The 19,374-nt window shown below is 41.0% G+C and overlaps 1 pseudogene; it reads left to right on the top strand.

The window, feature by feature from the left end:
- Positions 1-7,271: 7,271 nt before the first annotated feature.
- On the top strand, positions 7,272-7,778 carry LOC149997370 (coiled-coil-helix-coiled-coil-helix domain-containing protein 2 pseudogene; annotated as a pseudogene).
- The last annotated feature ends 11,596 nt before the right edge of the window (positions 7,779-19,374 follow it).

The raw sequence follows: 19,374 nt of genomic DNA, 5'->3' as shown, positions 1-19,374 counted from the left end.
TACTCAGCCCACATAAAGGGCACTCCTTGAGTACCCAGCTTGGGTGATAGGGGAGGCTGTGCCACTGGACCCGTCAGAACACCTACTACATACAGTAGGCCATGCTACCAAGACACGGAGTCAAGGCAGTTCTACCCAATACATAGAAACATACACAGGGAGGCTGCCAAAATGAGGAGACAGAGAAACATGGTCCAAATAAAAAAACAGATCAAAACTCCAGAAAAATAACTAAACAAAATGGAGATAAGCAATTTATCAGATGCAGCGTTCAAGACTCTCATTGTAAAGATGCTCAAAGAACTTACTGGAGCCTCAACAGCATAAAAAATATCCAGTCAGAAATTAAGAATACACTAACTGAAAAAAAAAGAACAACTTACAGGGAAACAACTGTAGAATGGATGAAGCTGAGAATAAAATCAATGATTTGGAATATAAGCAAACATAAAACAACCAATCAGAGCAACAAGAAGAAAAAAATAATTTAAAAAATGAGAACAGAATAAAGAGCCTCTGGGACAACTTCAAGAGGTCCAACATTCGTATCATAGAGGTGCCAGAAGGAAAAGAGAAAGAACAGGAAGTTGGAAATCTATTCAAAAAAATAATGAAAGAAAGCTTTCCTAATTTGGTCAAGAAAATAGACATTCAAGTCCAGAAAGAATAGTGTCTCAAACAAGATGGATGTAAAGAGGCCCACTCAAGGACACATCGTAGTTAAAATGCCAAAGGTGAAAGATAAAGGAAAAATCTTAAAAGCAGCAAGATAAAAGCAGATATTTACTTACAGGGGAGTTCCCATAGACCATCAGCTGATTTATAAAAAAGAACTTTGCAGGCTAGATGAATTGGCAAGAAGTATTCAAAGTCATGGAAAGCAGGGACCCACAGCCAAGATTGCTCTACACAGCAAAGCTGTCATATAGAACCGAAAGGCAGATGAAGAGCATCTCAGTCAAGAAGAAAACTAAAGGAGTTCATCACCACCAAACCATTATTATATGAAATGTTAAAGGGACTTATTTCAGAAAAAGAAGATTAAAACTATAAAATGGCAATAAGTACATATCTATCAACAATTAAATTTAAAAAAAAACACTAAGCAAAGAAGAACAGAGACAAAGTCATGGATATGGAGAGTGTTTTGATTGTTGCCAGATGGAAGAGGGGTGTGGAGGAACGGGTGAAGAGTTGATGGTATTAAGAGTACAAATAGGTAGTTATGAAATAGCTATGGGGATGTAAAGGTCAGTGTAGGAAATGGAGCAGCCAAAGAACTTATACACACAAACCAGGGACATGAACAATGGTGTGGGGATTGCCTGGGGGAGTGGGCAATGCTGGCTGGAAGGGGGGCAAAGAGGGGGAATTAGGACAACTGTAATAGCATAATCAATAAAATATAATTAAAAAATAAATACACTCTCTTATTAGCATATCTAGGAACCAATATTCCCAACATTAAACTATATTATACAAAAGAAAAAAGAAAAAAAAAAGAAATAAGCCAGTCACAAAAGGTCAGTTAGTGCCTGATTCCACATATGAGGCATCTAAAATTGCCAAACTCATAGAAGCATAGAATACAAAAGTGGCTGGGCGTGAGGAAAATGGCGAGCTGTTGTTTCACAGGTATAAGGTTTCAGCAGTGCAAGAGGAGTAAGTTCTAGAGATCCGGCTCTAGTTTACTACGGTGTTGTGCACTTCAAACTTTGGTGAGAGGGAGATCTCATGTTAAGTGTTCGTACTGCAAAAGACAAAAACAAGGGGACACAAGAGGGTGTTGGTTGTGTCTGCTACATTGATTGTAGTGATGGTATCGGGGTTTGTATATGTCCAAACTCATAAAATTGTACACATTAAATATATGCAGTTCTTTGTGTATAAGGACCTCAATATAGCTGTTAAAAATTTAGTTGTCCCTTTTATGCTTACAAAGCTTCTTTCTCTGTTTCTATTACTGCTCTCATTCTGTTTTATTCTTTAGTTATCTGTTTACTTTCCTGTTTTCCCCTATTGACCTAAGGACTTGTTGAAAGAAGTTTTTTCCCTTATTTATCTTCATATTCCCCCAGTGCTTAGTGAAATGATGGGCACAAAGTTGTCAATAAATTGAATTTGCATGGGGGAGGACCTGATAAGAGAGAAGAAGGGATGGGCTGGGTTCAGTTGTCTATCCCCCTCAACTCCACAGGTGACGAATGACTCTGCTTAGCTATTAGTGTCTTTGTGGTGCCACCCCATATTCCTCTCTCGTATAACACCAGTCTTACCTCTGCTGAGGGAACAGCCTCGCCTTTGGTTAAGCGTTGGCTGTGATGTTAAGTGCATTTGAGGGAGATTGTTCTAGAGACCTTTTATTGTGTTGGTTGTATCTCTTTTGCCAACACTCAAAAAGGATGACATGTTTTCAGTTTTGACCAGCAATTCATACTTAGGTCCTTACATTACAGTAATGCTTCACTCCTCCAATTTTGACTAGAGTCCTCGAGTATTTATAGTACAGCTGTTAACCCAGAAAGAAACAATGTAAAACAGCCAGAAAATAGATTTCACAAAGCTGTATCCCTTACTTTCTGCTTCAGCAAAGAGTGGAACCATCTTCAGGCCTATTGATTCTGACATCTTTTTGTAACTGAATCAGTTGTCTTGGTTGTCTGGTTGTTTGGTGATGGGGGCTGGCTATGGAGGTGGAAGTGAAGCGTTGCTTTGCTTCTCAGTGATGTCCTCTGAAAGGCCACAGACAGAAAAACAGGGTGAGATCCCCGGGCCAGGGAGGTCATCTTGTTTAGAGAGAAACACTTCTAATGCATCTTCATAAAGAGAAGTTTAATTATTGTCTATTCTCCAGAAGATAAGGTCAAATCTGATATGTTTTAGGTATATTCCCATCAAATTAATTTAAAAATAAGTAAATTAAGGTTATGTGCATATAATACCATAACTCTTATTGTGCAGTCTCAGGACAGTTCTGTGATTAAAAATATACACTGCAGCAGTGGAAATAATTCTAAAATAATACCACTTAATCCTGTGTCTCATGCACATGAGGGTAAATACGTGCAATGCGGCAACACTTCTAACCCCTTACAACTTTCCACAAAAACAAGGGCTCTCACCCCTCTCACTCTACTGCCAGCTTCGGCCCCCACCAGATTTTCATTCTTTCCTTCTGGTCTACTTTGTCTACTTTACCCTGACTTAGCATAACAGAATAAGTTAATTAGTCTTGTTTTTGAGAGGAGCTATGACTTTCAGCTTTAATAATAACTTTTTATTGTTGACTTGGACCTTTACAGATGAATGCATCTTGTCCACAGGCTGAACCTCAGTTATCTGGAACTCTACTTAAGTGCAGTGGCCTCTTCTTTGAAGTTACTGATAAGATAACTATTGCTATACTTATGGATGGGCAGCAGACTAGTGCACAGAGTCTGAGGGCACAGAAAGTCCCCATGATTCATTAGTTGTGTTCACAAGACCATCAAACCATCAGAGTTGTAAAGGAACATTGAGAGCATCTAGGACAAACTCTAGGACTTTCTAATGGATATTCACCTAGCTATTTGAATACTTTTGGAGATGGAGAGCTTATTGCCATGTAAGTATTAGGAACAGAAAATTATTTAGGTTGATCCTAAAAACATATCCTGGAAATTTATACCCATTGGCTTGCAACACAAGCCCACTTTTACATAATGTAAGTATGTGCCCTTGAGAGGAGATCCAAGATGGAAGAGGAGCAATGGTAGTTACACTAACCTCCTCCCAGGACCAATCTGGAATTACAACTTAATTGTGGAGAAGTCATCTAGAGTAACCAACTGACTACTAGCTGCAGAGAAGCCTTATAACCATGGACAGACAGAAAAGGCTGCTACATCACAATGGGACTAGTAGGAAGTACAGAGACATGAGAACACTGGCTGGGCTCCCACAGGTGGCAGCTGAAGGGACAGAGAAATATCTCAGGGATTCCCCCTAGGAAGGGTGGGGTCTAAACCCCCAGCTGGCCTTCCCAGCTTACAGTCACAGAGCCAAGAATAAAATAGCATCCAGATGTGAAAATTGAAAAGTCATGTGGTACTTTTTTTTTTTTTTTTTTTTTTGCCAACCTAAGATGGCTGGAGACAGAGAGAGTTCTTAAAGGGAACACACACAAAGATACATTGGCACACACTATCCTGGGCTTCAGCAGAGGGAGGGCAGAGTGGACTAGAGACGCTTAAGGAGAGTTTGGGGTGGTGGCTTTGAGGAGAAAACCGAGAGAGCAGCCAACCAGGTCCCAATGCTGACTCATCCCCCATACTGCAGGCAGACCCCCCCCCCCACCAAGTGCTGTCACCTGAAGGGAAGCAATAATCCTGCCCACAGAAATTAATATGCCCTGTCCTCAGTGCTTAAGCCTGATGGCTGATCACAGATTGAATAGATTAACAACTAAAAGAGACAAAGACAGTAAATCTCTGGTAGTCTTGAACAGGCTATGTAGGCCCAGACTGGCACATGATCTGATATCATCAGGGGCAGATCCAGGAAGTAAAGAAAGTGCACATCTACAACAGTATACAAGATGTGGTGGGAAGAGTGACTCTCAGTCAGCTAGCCAGAGAGAAGGACCCACGAAAGAGCAACACAACAACAACCAAAACCCAAGTACAACCACAGCCCCAATAAATGGTATAAAGGCCAATTGAAGAGCATCAAGTTCAAGAGATCAAGGAGACTGCACCACTGAATCCCACAGGTCTCCTACCACTGAAGATCAGAAAGTCAAAGCAGATCAATTTAAAGAAGCAGAAACAAACAAGAAGAGTCACAAAAATGGGGACACAAAGAAACAAACCCCATTAAAAGGAAAGGAAGAATCCCCAGGAAGAGTGCTTAGTGAAATAGAGGCAAGCAAACTATCAGACATGAAATTCAAAATAATGATTATAGGGAAGTTCAATGAGCTCAGCGAGCTCAAAGAAAACTACTAAGATCTCCAGGGAAGCACAAGGAACTTACTGAGAACCACACCAGCATTAATAAGGACATAGAAACTATCAATAAAATCCAGGAGGAAATGAAGAATACAATTTCTGGATTGAAGAACATGGTAGAAAGACTCAAAAGCAGGCTAGATGAAGCAGAGGATCAAATTTGTGAGATGGAGGACAACGTATAAAAAAACTCCCGGACAGTGCAACAAAATAAAAAAAAGACTGAAAAAGAATGAAGAGGGCTTAAGAGCGCTGCAAAACAACATGAAACATAATAATATCGCTATCATAGGGATACCAGAAGGAGATGAAGAGGAGTAAGGAATAGAAAACCTGTTTGGAAAAGTAATGACAGAAAACTTTCCTAACTTGATGAGAGGAAAAAGTCATGCAAATCCAGGAAGCACAGAGAGTCCCATGAAGATGAACCCAAACAAGCCCACTCCAAGATACATCATAATTAAAATGGCAAAACACGCAGACAGAGAGAGAACCCTAAAAACAGCAAGAGAGAAAGAGTTCATAACATACAAGGGAGCTCCAATAAGGCTATCATTAGATTTCTCAACAGAAACACTACAAGCCAGAAGGGAATGGCAAAAAAATATTCCAAGCAATGAAAAAAACAAAGGCCTAAAACCAAGACTACTCTACCCAGCAAAGTTCTCATTCAAAGTGAAAGGTGAAATAAGGAGTTTTCAAGACAAAAGAAGGCTAAAAGAATACATCTCCACTAAACCAGCATTGCAAAGGATGCTAAAGGGTCTGCTTTAAGAAGATGAAGAAACAGGGAGAGAAAGAGAGGAACACAGGCACAAAGGGGAAAAATGACAATGAATAAGTACCTATCTGTAATAACCTTAAATGTAAATTGATTAAATGCACCAATCAAAAGGCAAAAGGTAGCTGAATGGATAAGAAAATGTGACCTACATATATGCTGTCTACAAGAGACCCACCTCATGACAAAAGATCTATACAGACTGAAAGTGAAGGGATGGAAAAAAATATTTCAAGCAAATGAACATAAAAAAAAAAAAACTGAGGTAGCAATACTTAGACAAAACAGATTTCACAACAAAGGCCATGAAAAGAGATAAAAAAGGACACTGCATAATACTAAAGGGAACAACCCATCAAGAAGATATAACCCTTGTAAACATACATGTACCCAACATTGGAGCACCCAAATATATAAGGAGAATCTTGGAGGACTTCAAGAAGAATATCAACAGCAACACACTCATAGTAGGGGACTTTAACACTGCATTGTCAAGAGTGGACAGATCTTCCAAGCAAAGAAACAGCAAGGATATTGTAGCACTGAACGACACTCTAGATCAAATGGACTTAATTGATATATACATACCCTTCCATCCTAAAAAAGGCAAACATACATTCTTTTAAATGTACACAGAACTTTTCAAATATAGACCACATGGTAGGACACAAAACAAGCCTCAACAAATTCAAGAAAAGTAAAATATCAAGAATCATCTCAGATCACAATGGCTTGAAACTAGAAACCAATTTCATAAAAAAAAATTCAAAAACATTCAAATTCATGGAGATTGAAAAACATGCTATTAGATAATGAATGGGTTAACAATGACATAAAGGAAGAAATCAGAAAAGTTTCTGGAAACAAATGAAAATGAACACATAACAGTCCAAAATATATGGGACACAGTGAAGGCAGTCCTGAGAGGGAACTTCGTAGCAATACAGGTCTACCTAAAAAACATAGAAGTAAAATAAACAACCTAACCTTATGTCTATAAGAACTAGAGGAACAACAATAAATAAATCCCAGAGCAAATAGGAGGAAGGAAATAATCAAGATCAGAGCCGAATTAAATGACATAGAGACTAAAAGAACAACTCAAAGGATCAATAAAACCAGGAGCTACTTCTTTGAAAAGATAACAAAATTGGCAAGCCTTTAACCAGACTCATCAAGAAAAAGCGGGGACCCAAATAAATAAAATAAGGAACAAAAGAGGAGAGATCACAACTGATATAACAGAAGTACAAAGGATTGTAAGAAATTACTTCAAACAATTATATGACAAGAAATTTAACAACATGGGTGAAATGGACAAATTTCTGGAAACATACAATCTTCAAAGCTAAATCACGAAGAAGCAGAAAGCCTGAATAGACCTATAACAACCAGTGAAATTGAAGCAGTAATCAAAAAACTTCCGGCTCTCCCACTCCAGAAGCCGCCAGGGATGTCTCCGAGTTTTGTGCTTGTAGATGCAGAGCTATAGAGATGTTGCGATGCCCCATGGAAGCCGAAGCCGCACCTCCTGCATGGCCCCTCCGGCCAGCCGGGCACCTCAGATGAGAGCTGTGCCCAGGTCAGCACCAGCAGCTCAGCCGCCAGCACCAGCTCCACCATCTGCAGTTGGCTCACCTGCTGCTGCCCCCCGGCAGCCAGGTCTCATGGCCCAGATGGCAACCACTGCAGCTGGTGCGGCTGTGGGCTCTGCTGTCGGCCACACAATAGGTTATGCCATCACTGGGGGCTTCAGCGGAGGAAGAAATACTGAGACCTCAAGGCCCGACCTCACTTACCAGGAGCCTCAGGGAACTCAGCCTACACACCACCACCAGCAGTTTGGCCCATGCCACTATGAGATGAAAGAGTTTTTGGAGTGTGCACAGAACCAGAGTGACCTTAAGCTTTGTGAGGGTTTCAGCGAGGTGCTGAAACAGTGCAAGTTTGCAAATGGATCAGCCTAATCAAGAAGTTCATAACGAAGAAATGGAAAATCATCTCTCATGACCAAGTTAATTTAGTATAAAGATATAATTGATAGTGAAAGTATAAAACTACCAGTTAAACCTCTCTTATTATTAATAGTTTTCTTGCCTCAGAATTGCAATGGAAGAGAGTGTACTTACTACATAGAAGTTCATTGAGGTGGTATTGAGTTTGGAACTGGCCAAATGGTTTTGTGGCTTCCTTAAACCAGCTTTTGTGATGTTAATGTTTGTGAATCAATTAAAATAAAGTGATTTTCTTCCAAAGCAAAAAACAAAAAACAAAACTCCTAGCACACAAAAGCCATGGACTGGGAGGTTTTACAGGTGAATTTCACCAAACATTTAGGTAAGAGCTAACTACTATCCCCGTCATACTATTCCAAAAATACTCAAGAAGAGGGAGGACTCCCCAATTCTTTTTATGAAACCAGTTATCCTAATCCCAAGACCAGGTCAAGACACAACAAATCAATATTGCTGATGAGCATAGATATTTACAATCCTCAACAAAATATTGGCAAGCTGGATCCAGCAACACATTAAAAAGATCATACACCATGACCAAGTGGGATTCATTCCAGGGATGCAAGGATGGTTTAATATTTGCAAATCAATAAACAAATACACTACATAAATAAAATGAAAGACAAAAATCACATGATTATATCAATAGATGCTGAAAAAGCATTTGATGAATTATGGCACCCATTTATGATAAAAGTGCTCAGCAAACTGGAATAGAGGGAGCATATCTCAACATAATAAAGGCCATACATTAAAAACCTGCAGTGAACATCATACTCATTAGGAAAACACTGAAAACTTTCCCCCTAAGATCAGGAACAAGACAAGGATGTCCACCCTCTCTACTTCTATTCAACATTGTTTTGGAAGTTCTAGCCACAGCAATTAAACAAGGGAAAAGAAAAAACAAAAGGCATCCAAATTGGAAAGGAGGAAGTAAAACTGTCATTATTTGCAGATGACATGAGAGCGTACATAGAAAACCCTATAGACTCCACCAAAAAACTACTCAACCTAATAAGTAAATTTGGCAAAATAGCAGAGTATAGTGTCAACATTCAGAAATTGAAGGCATTTCTATACACCAACAATGAAACATCAGAGATAGAAACTAGAAAAAGTCCCATTTACTATAGCAACTAGAAAAATAAAGTACTTTTAGCAAGGAAGTAAAAGACCTGTACTTGAAAAGCTACAAAACACTGAAGAAAGAAATTAGGAAAGATACAAATAAATGATAGTATATACCATGTTCATGGATAGGAAGAATTAACATAATTATAATGTCCATACTAACCACAGCAATTTACAGATTCAATGCAATTCCTATTAAAATACCAATGACATATTGCACAGACTTAGAACAAATACTTCAAAAATTTATATGGAACCAAAAATGACCCCGAATAACTTCAGCAATCTTGAGAAAGAAGAAAACATTAGGAGGCTCATAATACATAATATCAAATTATATTACAAGCCCATGGTAATCAAAACAGTCTTGTACTGGCATAAGAACAGATATACAGATCAATGGAACAGAATAGAGAGCCCTGCCATAAACCCAGGTCTCTATGGTCAACTAATATTTGACAAAGGGGGAAGGAGCATAAAGCGGAGTAAGAAGAGCCTCTTTAACAAATAGTGCTGGGAGAACTGGACAGGGACATGCAAAAAATGAAACTAGACCACCAACTTACACCACACACCGGAATAAACTCAAGATGGATCAAAGAGTTAAATGTAAGCTGTGACACCATAAAAATTATAGAGGAAAACACAGACAGTAAAATCTCAGATATACCACACAGCAATATTTTTGTTGATCTATCTCTTAGAGCAAAGGAAATAAAGGAAAAAATAAACAAATGGGGTTACATCAAACTAAAGAGTTTCTGCTCAGTGAAAGAAAATATCAGCAAGATGCAAAGGGAACCAACCATATGGAAAAACATACTTGCCAATGATACTTCAGACAAGGGTTTGTTCTCCAAAATATATAAGAACTTATAAGACTCAACACCCAGAAGAATTAAAAAATGGGCAAAGAACCTGAACAGACACTCCTCCAAGGAGGACATACAGAGGGCCCAGAGGCATATTAAAGAATGCTCAACATCACTAACCATCAGAGAGATGCAAATCAAAACCACAACGAGATACCACCTCACACCTGCCGGAATGGCCATCATTAATAAATCAACAAACAACAAGAGCTGGTGCGGATGTGGAGAAAAGGGAACCCTACTGCACTGTTGGTGGGAATGCAGACTGGTGCAGCCACTATGGAAAACAGTATGGTATTTCCTCAAAAAGTTAAAAAAGAAACTGCCTTTTGATCCAGCAATTCCACTGCTAGGATTATATCTGAGGAATCTTAAAACACCAATTCAGGAGAACCTATGCACCCCTATGTTCATAGCAGCTCTTTTTACAATAACCAAGTGCTGGAAACAGCCTAAATGCCTATGAGTGGATGAGCTGATCAAAAAACGCTGCTACATTTACACAATGGAATATTACACAGCAGAAAGAAGGAACTCCTACCTTTTGTGACAACATGGATGGAACTGGAGAGTATTGTGGTTAGTGAAATCAGCCAGGAAGCAAAAGACAAATACCATATGATTTCACCTAATACAGGAAACTAATGAACAAAACAAATCAGCAAAGTAGAACCAGAGGCCTGGAAACAAGGAACACACTGACAGTGACTAGAGGGGAGGGAGGAGGGTGAGAAGTGGGGGAAAAAAGGGGGAAGGGTCTAGTCAAGGAACTAGTATAAATGACCCATGAACATGGACAATGGGGTGGGAATTGACTGTAGGAGAGGGGGAAGGTGGGCGGGACAGGGGAGAACAATGGGGTGAAAATGAGACAACTGTAATACAACGACAATAAAAAGAGAAACAAAAAATAAATAAAATATACTGAGTGCCTAAAAACAAAAATTAAAAAATATGTGACTTGAGTTTTCTCTGTGTTGGACAAAATAACCCCATTTTCAGTATTTAGTAGTGATTTAGGGCCATAGTCTCTGCAATAAGCTCAGGGGCAATGATTTATTTAACACAGGGGTTGGCGATCTTTTCCCATAAAAGACAAGACAAGATCATAAATAGTTTAAACTTGGTGGGCTGTACAGTGTCTGCTGTAGCCACTCTGTCCTGCAATTATAGCATGAAAGGAACCACAGAAAACATGGCTGTGTTCTAATAAAACTTTATTTGCAAAAACAGAGCAGGTCGGGATTTGTGCAGTTGTTTGCTTATCTCCCATTTAGTCATGGTTTCTAAACTTTCATCTGGTTGACTCCCTTGTCCTTCCATACGCTCCTGAGCTGTGGCCTCCATGTTTGAGGACAGCATTCCAGATCAGAGTGGCCAGCACAAATTCCAGAAGAGCTCCTGCCTCCGGATCGAGGCAAGCAGTGCAAAGCAGTGGATCAACACACAGGGAGCCCCAGGGGTGCCGCACGCCATCTGTGTGGCCTTGAGCAGCTATTCACTTTGTGCTGAATGTTGGGTGCTGCATTCTTATAATTCGGATTCTCACACCCGTCATGCAGAATTGCTTTGAAGATCCGGGATAAAGCATGTGATGTATACAGCACAGAGACAGGCGTTTCGGAAGCAGCTCTATTTTTTAGTTGCTATAAATAATAATGTGCTACTAAGTTCTGTTGTGACTGAGCTTTCTGAGCCCAAAGTGAAGTAAGGAGAAGGAAAATTCCACTCTGTTTAAAATCAGGTTACGGTGGTCAGCTTCTGCGCTCTTCCCTCTGCTGCTCGCCCCACCCTCTGTGCTCCCACCTGTCATTCCATTAACACCCTGTTATGCCGAACACCTGTGCGGAAGGCATTGGCTGGGCGCTGTTCCAGAGCTCTCGCTGCCACCTACTGACCGGTACCCCCGGGTCCACTGCCGATGCTCCCAGGTGTTTGCCTGCAGGACGGCTTCAGTGTTTGCTGAGCTTTCCCTGGGACAAGAAATCAGTGTGGCAATTCATGCAAATATCTTTGTAGAAGCTTCTGTTCTGGGCCCCAATTAAAAGAGATGATCTCTGCATTTCTTTAACTTTGAAAATACAACATGTGTGTATGTTGAGGGTGGGAACGCAGGGCTGTACCACATGGATAAGGGAGAGAGACAAGAAGAAGGGCCAATGAGAAACAAAGAAATGACAATGGGAGAAAAGAGGGCAAGAACAAGCTTCCTAATTTGTACCAGGCAGCGAGAGGAAAGTTCAATGATACAGCTTCGATGTTTCATCTCTTTTTTTAAAAGGCCAAGTACATTTCCACGGTGTAATGTCTCACAGCATTTTTATCCACTCATCTGCTGATGAGCTGTTAGGCTGCTTCTAAATTTTGACTATTGTAAATAGTGCTGCAATGAACAAAGGCACATATATTCTTTTAAATTAGTGTTTCAGGTTTTTTCAGATATAGTTCCAGAAGTGCAATCACTGGTTCATAAGGCAGTTTCATTTTTAAATTTTTGAGGTAATTCCATATTGCTTAATCTGACGCTTTGTGACAGCATGGATGAACCTGGATAACATTATGCTAAGTGAAATAAGCCCATCAGAGAAAGACAAATACCATATGATTTCACTCATAGGTGGAATCTAATAAACAAACTGAACTAACAAGCAAAATAGAGACAGACTCATAGATAAAAAGCAGGCTGACAGCTCTTGGGGTGGGGGTTAGAGGGTGGAGGCGATTGAACAACAAAAATAAAAAGGGCTCATGAATGTGGACAACAGTGTGGGGTTTGTGGGGGTGGGTGGCTGGGTGGAGGCAGAAGAGGGTGTAGCGGGATAAATGATAATTGAAAAAATATAATAAAAATAAAATTAAAAAAATTTGTACTTGACAGACTAATATCGTCGTCGGCAGCCGTCCGTCTCGAGAGACGATGGTGTAGCTTCTTAAGAGTCTATCTGCACCGCTGAGAATGGCTGTGCAGTCCGACTCGGGAGTGACATGGTATCTGTCTCCTCCCGTGTTGAATCGACATCTTGCGATGACGCTGGAGTGTCCTCTCCAGTGAAGCTGAAGCTACAGAGCCTGTGCAGGGTGATATGGAGGGTCTGCTGTTGCCCATGCAGCAGACCTCCCCTCTCTTCGCAGCTGAAGGGTCCAAGGGAAAGACGGAGTCAATACAGCTTGGCTTCAGGTGCGCCGCAGGAGTTGCCGGTGTTGACTACAACGTCAAACCGCCTTAGGGACTCCGGCTCCGGATTTTCCGTCGGGGTTTACTCCCTTAACCTTTCCCCTAAAGAGGTATGCCGCAAGGCAGCGGAGGTTTTTTGGAGTCAGAGTTTTCCTTCTCTGATGTGCCCTGACTGGAAGATCGAACCAGCGACACTTAGCTCGCAGGCCGACGCTCAATCCACTGAGCCAAACCAGCCAGGGTGATACCACACATAAAGATTAACTAAATAGATATATATCTAAATGTAATATTTAAAAGTATGAAACTTTTATAAGAAGACATAAGGAACAATTTTGTGCGGCCTTAGATTAGACAAATCACAGACTAATATAATTACGAGTTAAGTCCCCCCTTTTTTCTTTTACTGAGCAACTCAGACTCTTTTTTAGCTTTGACTTAATCCTGTTTGTCTTTATATTTGCTCCAGGATGACAACTTGAATTTGAGATTAGCAAAGGGGAAAGTGCTCTGTTCTGAGGGGATTAGCATGGCTGTGAATTTTTAAAATGGACTACCATTAAAAAAAATTGATTCTAGAGAAAGGGCATGGGAGGGAGATAGAGAGTGAGAGAAAGATTAATGTGAGAGAGGAAGATCAATCAAATGCCTCCTGCACGTGGCCCAACCCCACCAGTGATCTAACCCACAACCCAGACATGTGCCCTGACTGGGAATCAAGCCCAACCAACTGAGCCACACCAGCCAGGGCTAAATGGACTCTCATTTCCCCCAAATCCCTTACATTCTGCCATTCAGATGGAAAGTCTCATTGAGTGTGAACACCAACATCTCATGCCTGAGAAAAATAACTACATGGTTTAGTAGCCCCAAAGTTTGTTGCACATTAGAATACACCCAGGATCTTTTAGAGATCCTCATGCCCAGCCTTCACCCCCTTCAATCGGGATGGCTGGGAGGGGCCCAAGCAGTGGTGTTTCCTAAAGATCCCAGGGGATATCAGTGTGCAGAAGTTTTTGACTCACTGAGGTGGAGGTGGGCCCATGTCCATAAAGCAAAGCAGAACAGGCCCTTTGGTCTTCCTTTTTGCTTCCTTTTATATTGATTTTTGTGGAAGATGGTGAAGAAAAAAACTGCAAAAGGTATAAGTTGGAGAAATCAGAAGAAGGAAGATGGTTAGATTGGAGAAAGTATAAAGGAGGATGGAGGGTGAAGAGGAAATTGAGGCAGGGAATAAGGAGGGGAGAACCCCAGAGGTGGCTGAACAAGAGGGGACTTTTCTGCCAGCATTAGAGAGTGTGGGATGCCATAAAGGGGGTGGGAGGACTCAGGAGAATAACACCACCAAGGATGTGGAAGGAGGTAGCTGCTGCACTACAGGGCTCCACCGGGGAGAGTGCGGTGTTGGGAGACTTGTTCCTTGTAACTGATTAAAGGAACATTTCTCAAGTTTTCCAAGTGGAATTTATACGCTACGTGCAATTTATTCATTTATTATTAGAGAAGTAAAATTTTAATTTTTCAGTCTTCTTGACTATATACTCCCTTGACTATGTACTTGCTTATGTTGTCTAAGTCTAGAGAGAAAATTACTCCTCTCTACTCAGAGGCCATACAACTTGAAGCTGTCCTGTTGTGAAACTTAGAGGGAGTTATTAGATGCTCTCGGGAGAGAATTTGACATTGCACATGCTTCCTTTGGGAATGGTTCAAGCATTAATAAGAACAGGGGCTTTGAAGGCAGGCCCCAGTGGCTTCCCAGGCTCCTCACGGTAACTGTTTTCATGACCTTATCCTCCATGGACTATACGCTCCATAGGTGGCTTCTCTTCTTGTCCCCCACTTGCTCTTTAGCACCCACACAGGCCTGACATTGCCTAGATGCCAAGTACATATCTGTTGAATAAATGAATACTGATTTTTCAGGATTATACCTGAGTAAAGTTGGTTGGGTTACTCACTGTCTCTGAGCTCCAGTTCTCTACCTGAAAAACAAGAATAATAATATTATTACATACTCCACAGAGGGTGTTAGAGACAATGAGAAATGTAGTGCCTTTAGAATACTTGGCCCAGAGCAGGTGCTTTAGGTGTGATCACTGTCGCAGTTCTTGTCCAACAGAAAGGCATGAAATTTGCCTCCAGCCACATTCCCTGTGGGCTCACCAATGAGGCTTAACCAAACTTGGACCCCCCCCCAAGTCTTTTTAGATGCCCCACGGAGAATATTCAGCTGACACTCAAGCTGTCTCAGAACTACTAGCGAAGAACCTTGGTAACTTGACTCTCAACCCTAGTACCAAATTCCCTTCCCTTCTACCAGAATGTTCGCCTCAACAGCAGGACAGAGAAAAACACAGGGGCTTGGACTGGGGATGAGTCAAGGAGACTAGGAGTGAGGACATTGGTGACTGCTTGGAAAGAAAGGATGGAAAGGGTGTTACAAGTTATTAGATACCACACCCTGTCTGTGCTTCAAAGAGACCCACAGGAGAGGAAGCTCGAGATTGAATCAAGATCCAGAAGATTTATATGTGGCTGTCATTACTGCCTATATCATAGAGACTATGATACTATTAGCATGGAGAATAATTATGACATGGAGTGAATTTAGCCATAAAACTTATTCTTGTACTTTTTGTTCCTTCCTGGTAATTTTTTAAAGTATATTTTATTGATTATGTTGTTACAGTAGTCCCAATTTTTTTCCTTTACTCCACTCCACTCAGTACCCCCCTTCCCTCCAGCAATCCCACACCCCTTAGTTCGTGTCCATGGGTCATGTGTATAATTTCTTTGGCTTCACTCTTTCCTATGTTATTCTTAACTCCCCCTGTCTATTTTGTAGCAATTATGCTTCTTAATCCCTGCACTATTTCCCCATTTCTCCCTCTCCCCCCTCCCAGCTGATAACCCTCCAAATGATCCCCATATCTATGATTCTGCTCCTATTCTTGTTTGCTTAGTTGGATTTTGTTTTTATTTTTTAGATTTATTTGTTGATAGTTGTGAGTTTGTTGTCATTTTAATGTTTACAACTTTGATCTTCTTTTCCTTAAGTAAGTCCCTTTGACATTTCATATAATAAGGGCTTGGTGATGATGAACTCTTTTAGCTTTACCTTGTCTGGGAAGCACTTTCTCTGTCCTTTCATTCTAAATGATAGCTTTGCTGGATAGAGTAATCTTGGTTGTAGGTCCTTGCTTTTCATCACATTGAATACTGCTTGCCAGTCCCTTCTTGCCTGCAAAGTTTCTTTTGAGAAATCAGCTGACAGTCTTATAGGCAACCCTTTGTAGGTAACTCTCTGCTTTTCTCTTGCTGCTTTTAAGATTCTCTCTTTATCTTGAAACTTTGGCATTTTAATTATGATGTGTCTTGGTGTGGTCCTCTTTGGGTCTAGCTTATTTGGGACTCTCTGTGCTTCCTGGACTTGTATGTCTATTTCCTTTGCCAAATTTGGGAAGTTTTCCTTCATTATTTTTTCACTTAAGCTTTCAATTTCTTGTTCTTCCTCATCTCCTTCAGATGTTGCATGTTTAAAGTTGTCCGAGAGGTTCCAAAACCTCTCCTCATTTTTTTCAATTCTTGTTTCCTCATTCTGTACTGAGACTGTTTATTTCTTCCTTATGTTCCAGGTTATTGATTTGAAGCTCGGTTTCCTTCTCTTCACCATTGGTTTTGTGTAGATTTTCCTTCGTTTCATTTAGCATAGTGTTCACTTCTTCCCTTATGTGTTTGCTGTACTTAAGCATATCTGTCAAGCTTGTGAACATCTTTATCACCAGTGTTTTGAACTCTACATCTGTTAGGTTGGCTATCTCCTCATCACTTAGTTCTGCCACTGGAACCTTGATCCATTCCCTCTTTTGGGCCATACCTCTCTGTCTGACTTTGACAGGCTTCTGTATTTGTTTGTCTTTGTGTCTTAAGTAGAGGTGTCACACCTGTTATGTTGTGAGGGGCGGAGCCTTACGTATTTGTCAGTATGGGGCCACTTGTTTCACCATGTTGTGGTGCTGTATGTGGGGGAGGGGTCTGAGAGGGAACAATGCCACTTGCTCAGCACTCTCCCCTTTTCCAGGCACTTCTCCCACTTCTGTATGGGACTGGCACCTCTCTAGCTGTTGCCCTGGCCATCGTTCCCAGAGTGGATGGGTCTGTGGATGTTCTAGGACCATGGGGGCCCTTTAAACAAGTGGAGTCTACCGAGAGACCAGCAGTTTCTTTCTCTGTCCCACCCCCCCTGTTTGTCACAGTCAGAAGTAATGAGGCTTTATTTTCCCTGGTGCTGGGACTATGAGCTGTACAGTCTGGTCTGGTGCTGGGAGTACTCCCCAGGTGTCCCTCCTGACTTTTTAAAATGTGTGACCACGCTTTTCACTGGCCTGCTGCTGCCGCCACCACACTGCATCCTCTCTGCCTTGGCTCCGCCCCTCCTATCAGTCAGGATGAGTATTTCTTCTTTATATCTTTGTCTGTTGGACTTCCATGAAACTCAATTTTCTGGAACTTCTGGTTGTCTCTAGTTTTGAGTTGTGAAGGGAGACTCAGCGTGTCCGTCTAAGCCTCCATCCTGGCTGGGAGTCTTGCTCATAATTTTAAGGTTATTATGCAGCAGCTTGGGAAAGCTACTCTATTCTAGGATAGACTGTAGACCAATATTTTGATAATCTATGATAGAATTTCTATGATGTCTTTTTTCTTGCATCTTTTTCTTGTCTACATTAATGCTAGTGACATAGGGAATCTATGTAGCTTATATGTGAATGACTTCAGTACACTTCAGTTCCTTTTTTATTTGACCCAAAGGAGGCCTAATAGGTCTTCAGTGTTATCGTTGTTTTGTATAAGGCTGAAGTTGGTAAGACAAAACCGAACATCAAGAATTAGAAGCAAGTAACTTGTTTAGAAGGAATGTAAAAAAAAGCATTGGATGATTTGGTTTGAACGTGATTAGTTCCAGGCATATTACCTAGATTCTCTGGTTTTCAAAAATTTGAATTGTAACAATTTTTTTCAATTTTTAGTAGGAAATAAATGTGTACATAGGGCATTTCATTAAAATTTGAGACCTTAAAAAAATTAAATTCCAGGCAATGCCAAGGGGAAAAGTGAACGGAATTGGATGGCCTCTTGAAAGCTTGAAGTAGTTATACCAGCTCCTCTGCGACTGTCATGGGACAGAGTCCTGACCCGCCACCGCCCCCAGACCCCCACCTCTATAAGTGGTTACCCTCCACAAGTTCCCACAATCCCTACTTCAGCTGGGTTTGCAAATATATATTTTTAAGGATTTTGTTTATTTATCTTTAGAGAGAGGGGAAGAGAGGGAGGAAGAGAGGGAGAGAAACATCAATTGGTTGCCTCTCACATGCCCCCAACAGGGGACCTTGTCTGCAACCCAGGCATGTACACTAACTGGGAATTGAACCATCAACCTTTTGGTTCGCTGGTTCAGTTGGCTGGTGCCCAATCCACTGAGCCGCACCAGTCAGGGCCAAATATTTTTCTTTTAAATGAAGCACAATGGGCACATTTTGACTGGGCTTGGTGTATAACCATGAGAGTCCCAAATTGAAAACATGGCACAGAAACCCAGTAGTCCACTGTGTTCTTCTAGATGTTCTTGTGTGCGGATACTCTGTAAGTGCTTTATGTTCTTTAGGTGCTAATTCATGTGTAAGTTTTTATGTGCTAATACTCTTCCTGCAAAAGAACAACCTTAGAATAGTTTTCTCTGTCAGTGCAGGGCTGTGCAAATGTGTTTGCAGTTTCTGAGGCTCATGGTTGGGCCCACCCTGCCTCTTCTCTGGAACTCTGGGGGGTGAAGGACAGGAGTCTTGTGCTAAACCTTCTGACCAAGTTTTCCCATGCTCAAATATTGCTACAAATATCAATTTTCTGATTGTTCCTAGGGTTTGATTTAATCTCATGCTTTGCATCAGGAATACACCATTCAAGACAAACATCTTTTGGGTTTCTATTTCCATCCCAGCCGCTGGAAGGAGGAAAATTACATTTCCAGTCTTGAACTTGGTACTGGAGATCTGCGCTCTAGCTCTGGTTTTGCTGTAGTGATTCCCTGCATGGGATCTCAATCTTTTTCCTCCATAAAAGGAAAAGATTGGACTAGATTGATTGGTTTACAAACTGCTCCAGAGCAGTAAGATGATCCTTGATCCTTTCAGAGGCCTCCACAGAGAAGAACGGGAGAGCTCAGTGAATTCCCTTGCACCTTTCCTTTCTTCAGGCAAAGCAGCTCCACTATCCTCTGCTGAGCTATTAAATAGTAATGACCTTTTCCTTCCTCCCTTCTTCCCTCCCCTCTATTACTTCCTCCTATTTTTTAAATTATGAGATTTATAGATAAAAAACTGAATTAGGAGAATCTTTGTAGTTCTAACAT

The sequence above is a fragment of the Furipterus horrens genome, unplaced genomic scaffold (assembly GCF_987537825.1).
Source record: "Furipterus horrens unplaced genomic scaffold, mFurHor1.1.pri manual_scaffold_11, whole genome shotgun sequence".
NCBI lineage: Eukaryota > Metazoa > Chordata > Mammalia > Chiroptera > Furipteridae > Furipterus > Furipterus horrens.
The sequence above is the reverse complement of the archived record's forward strand: the minus strand, read 5'-3'. Positions and strand labels throughout refer to the sequence as shown.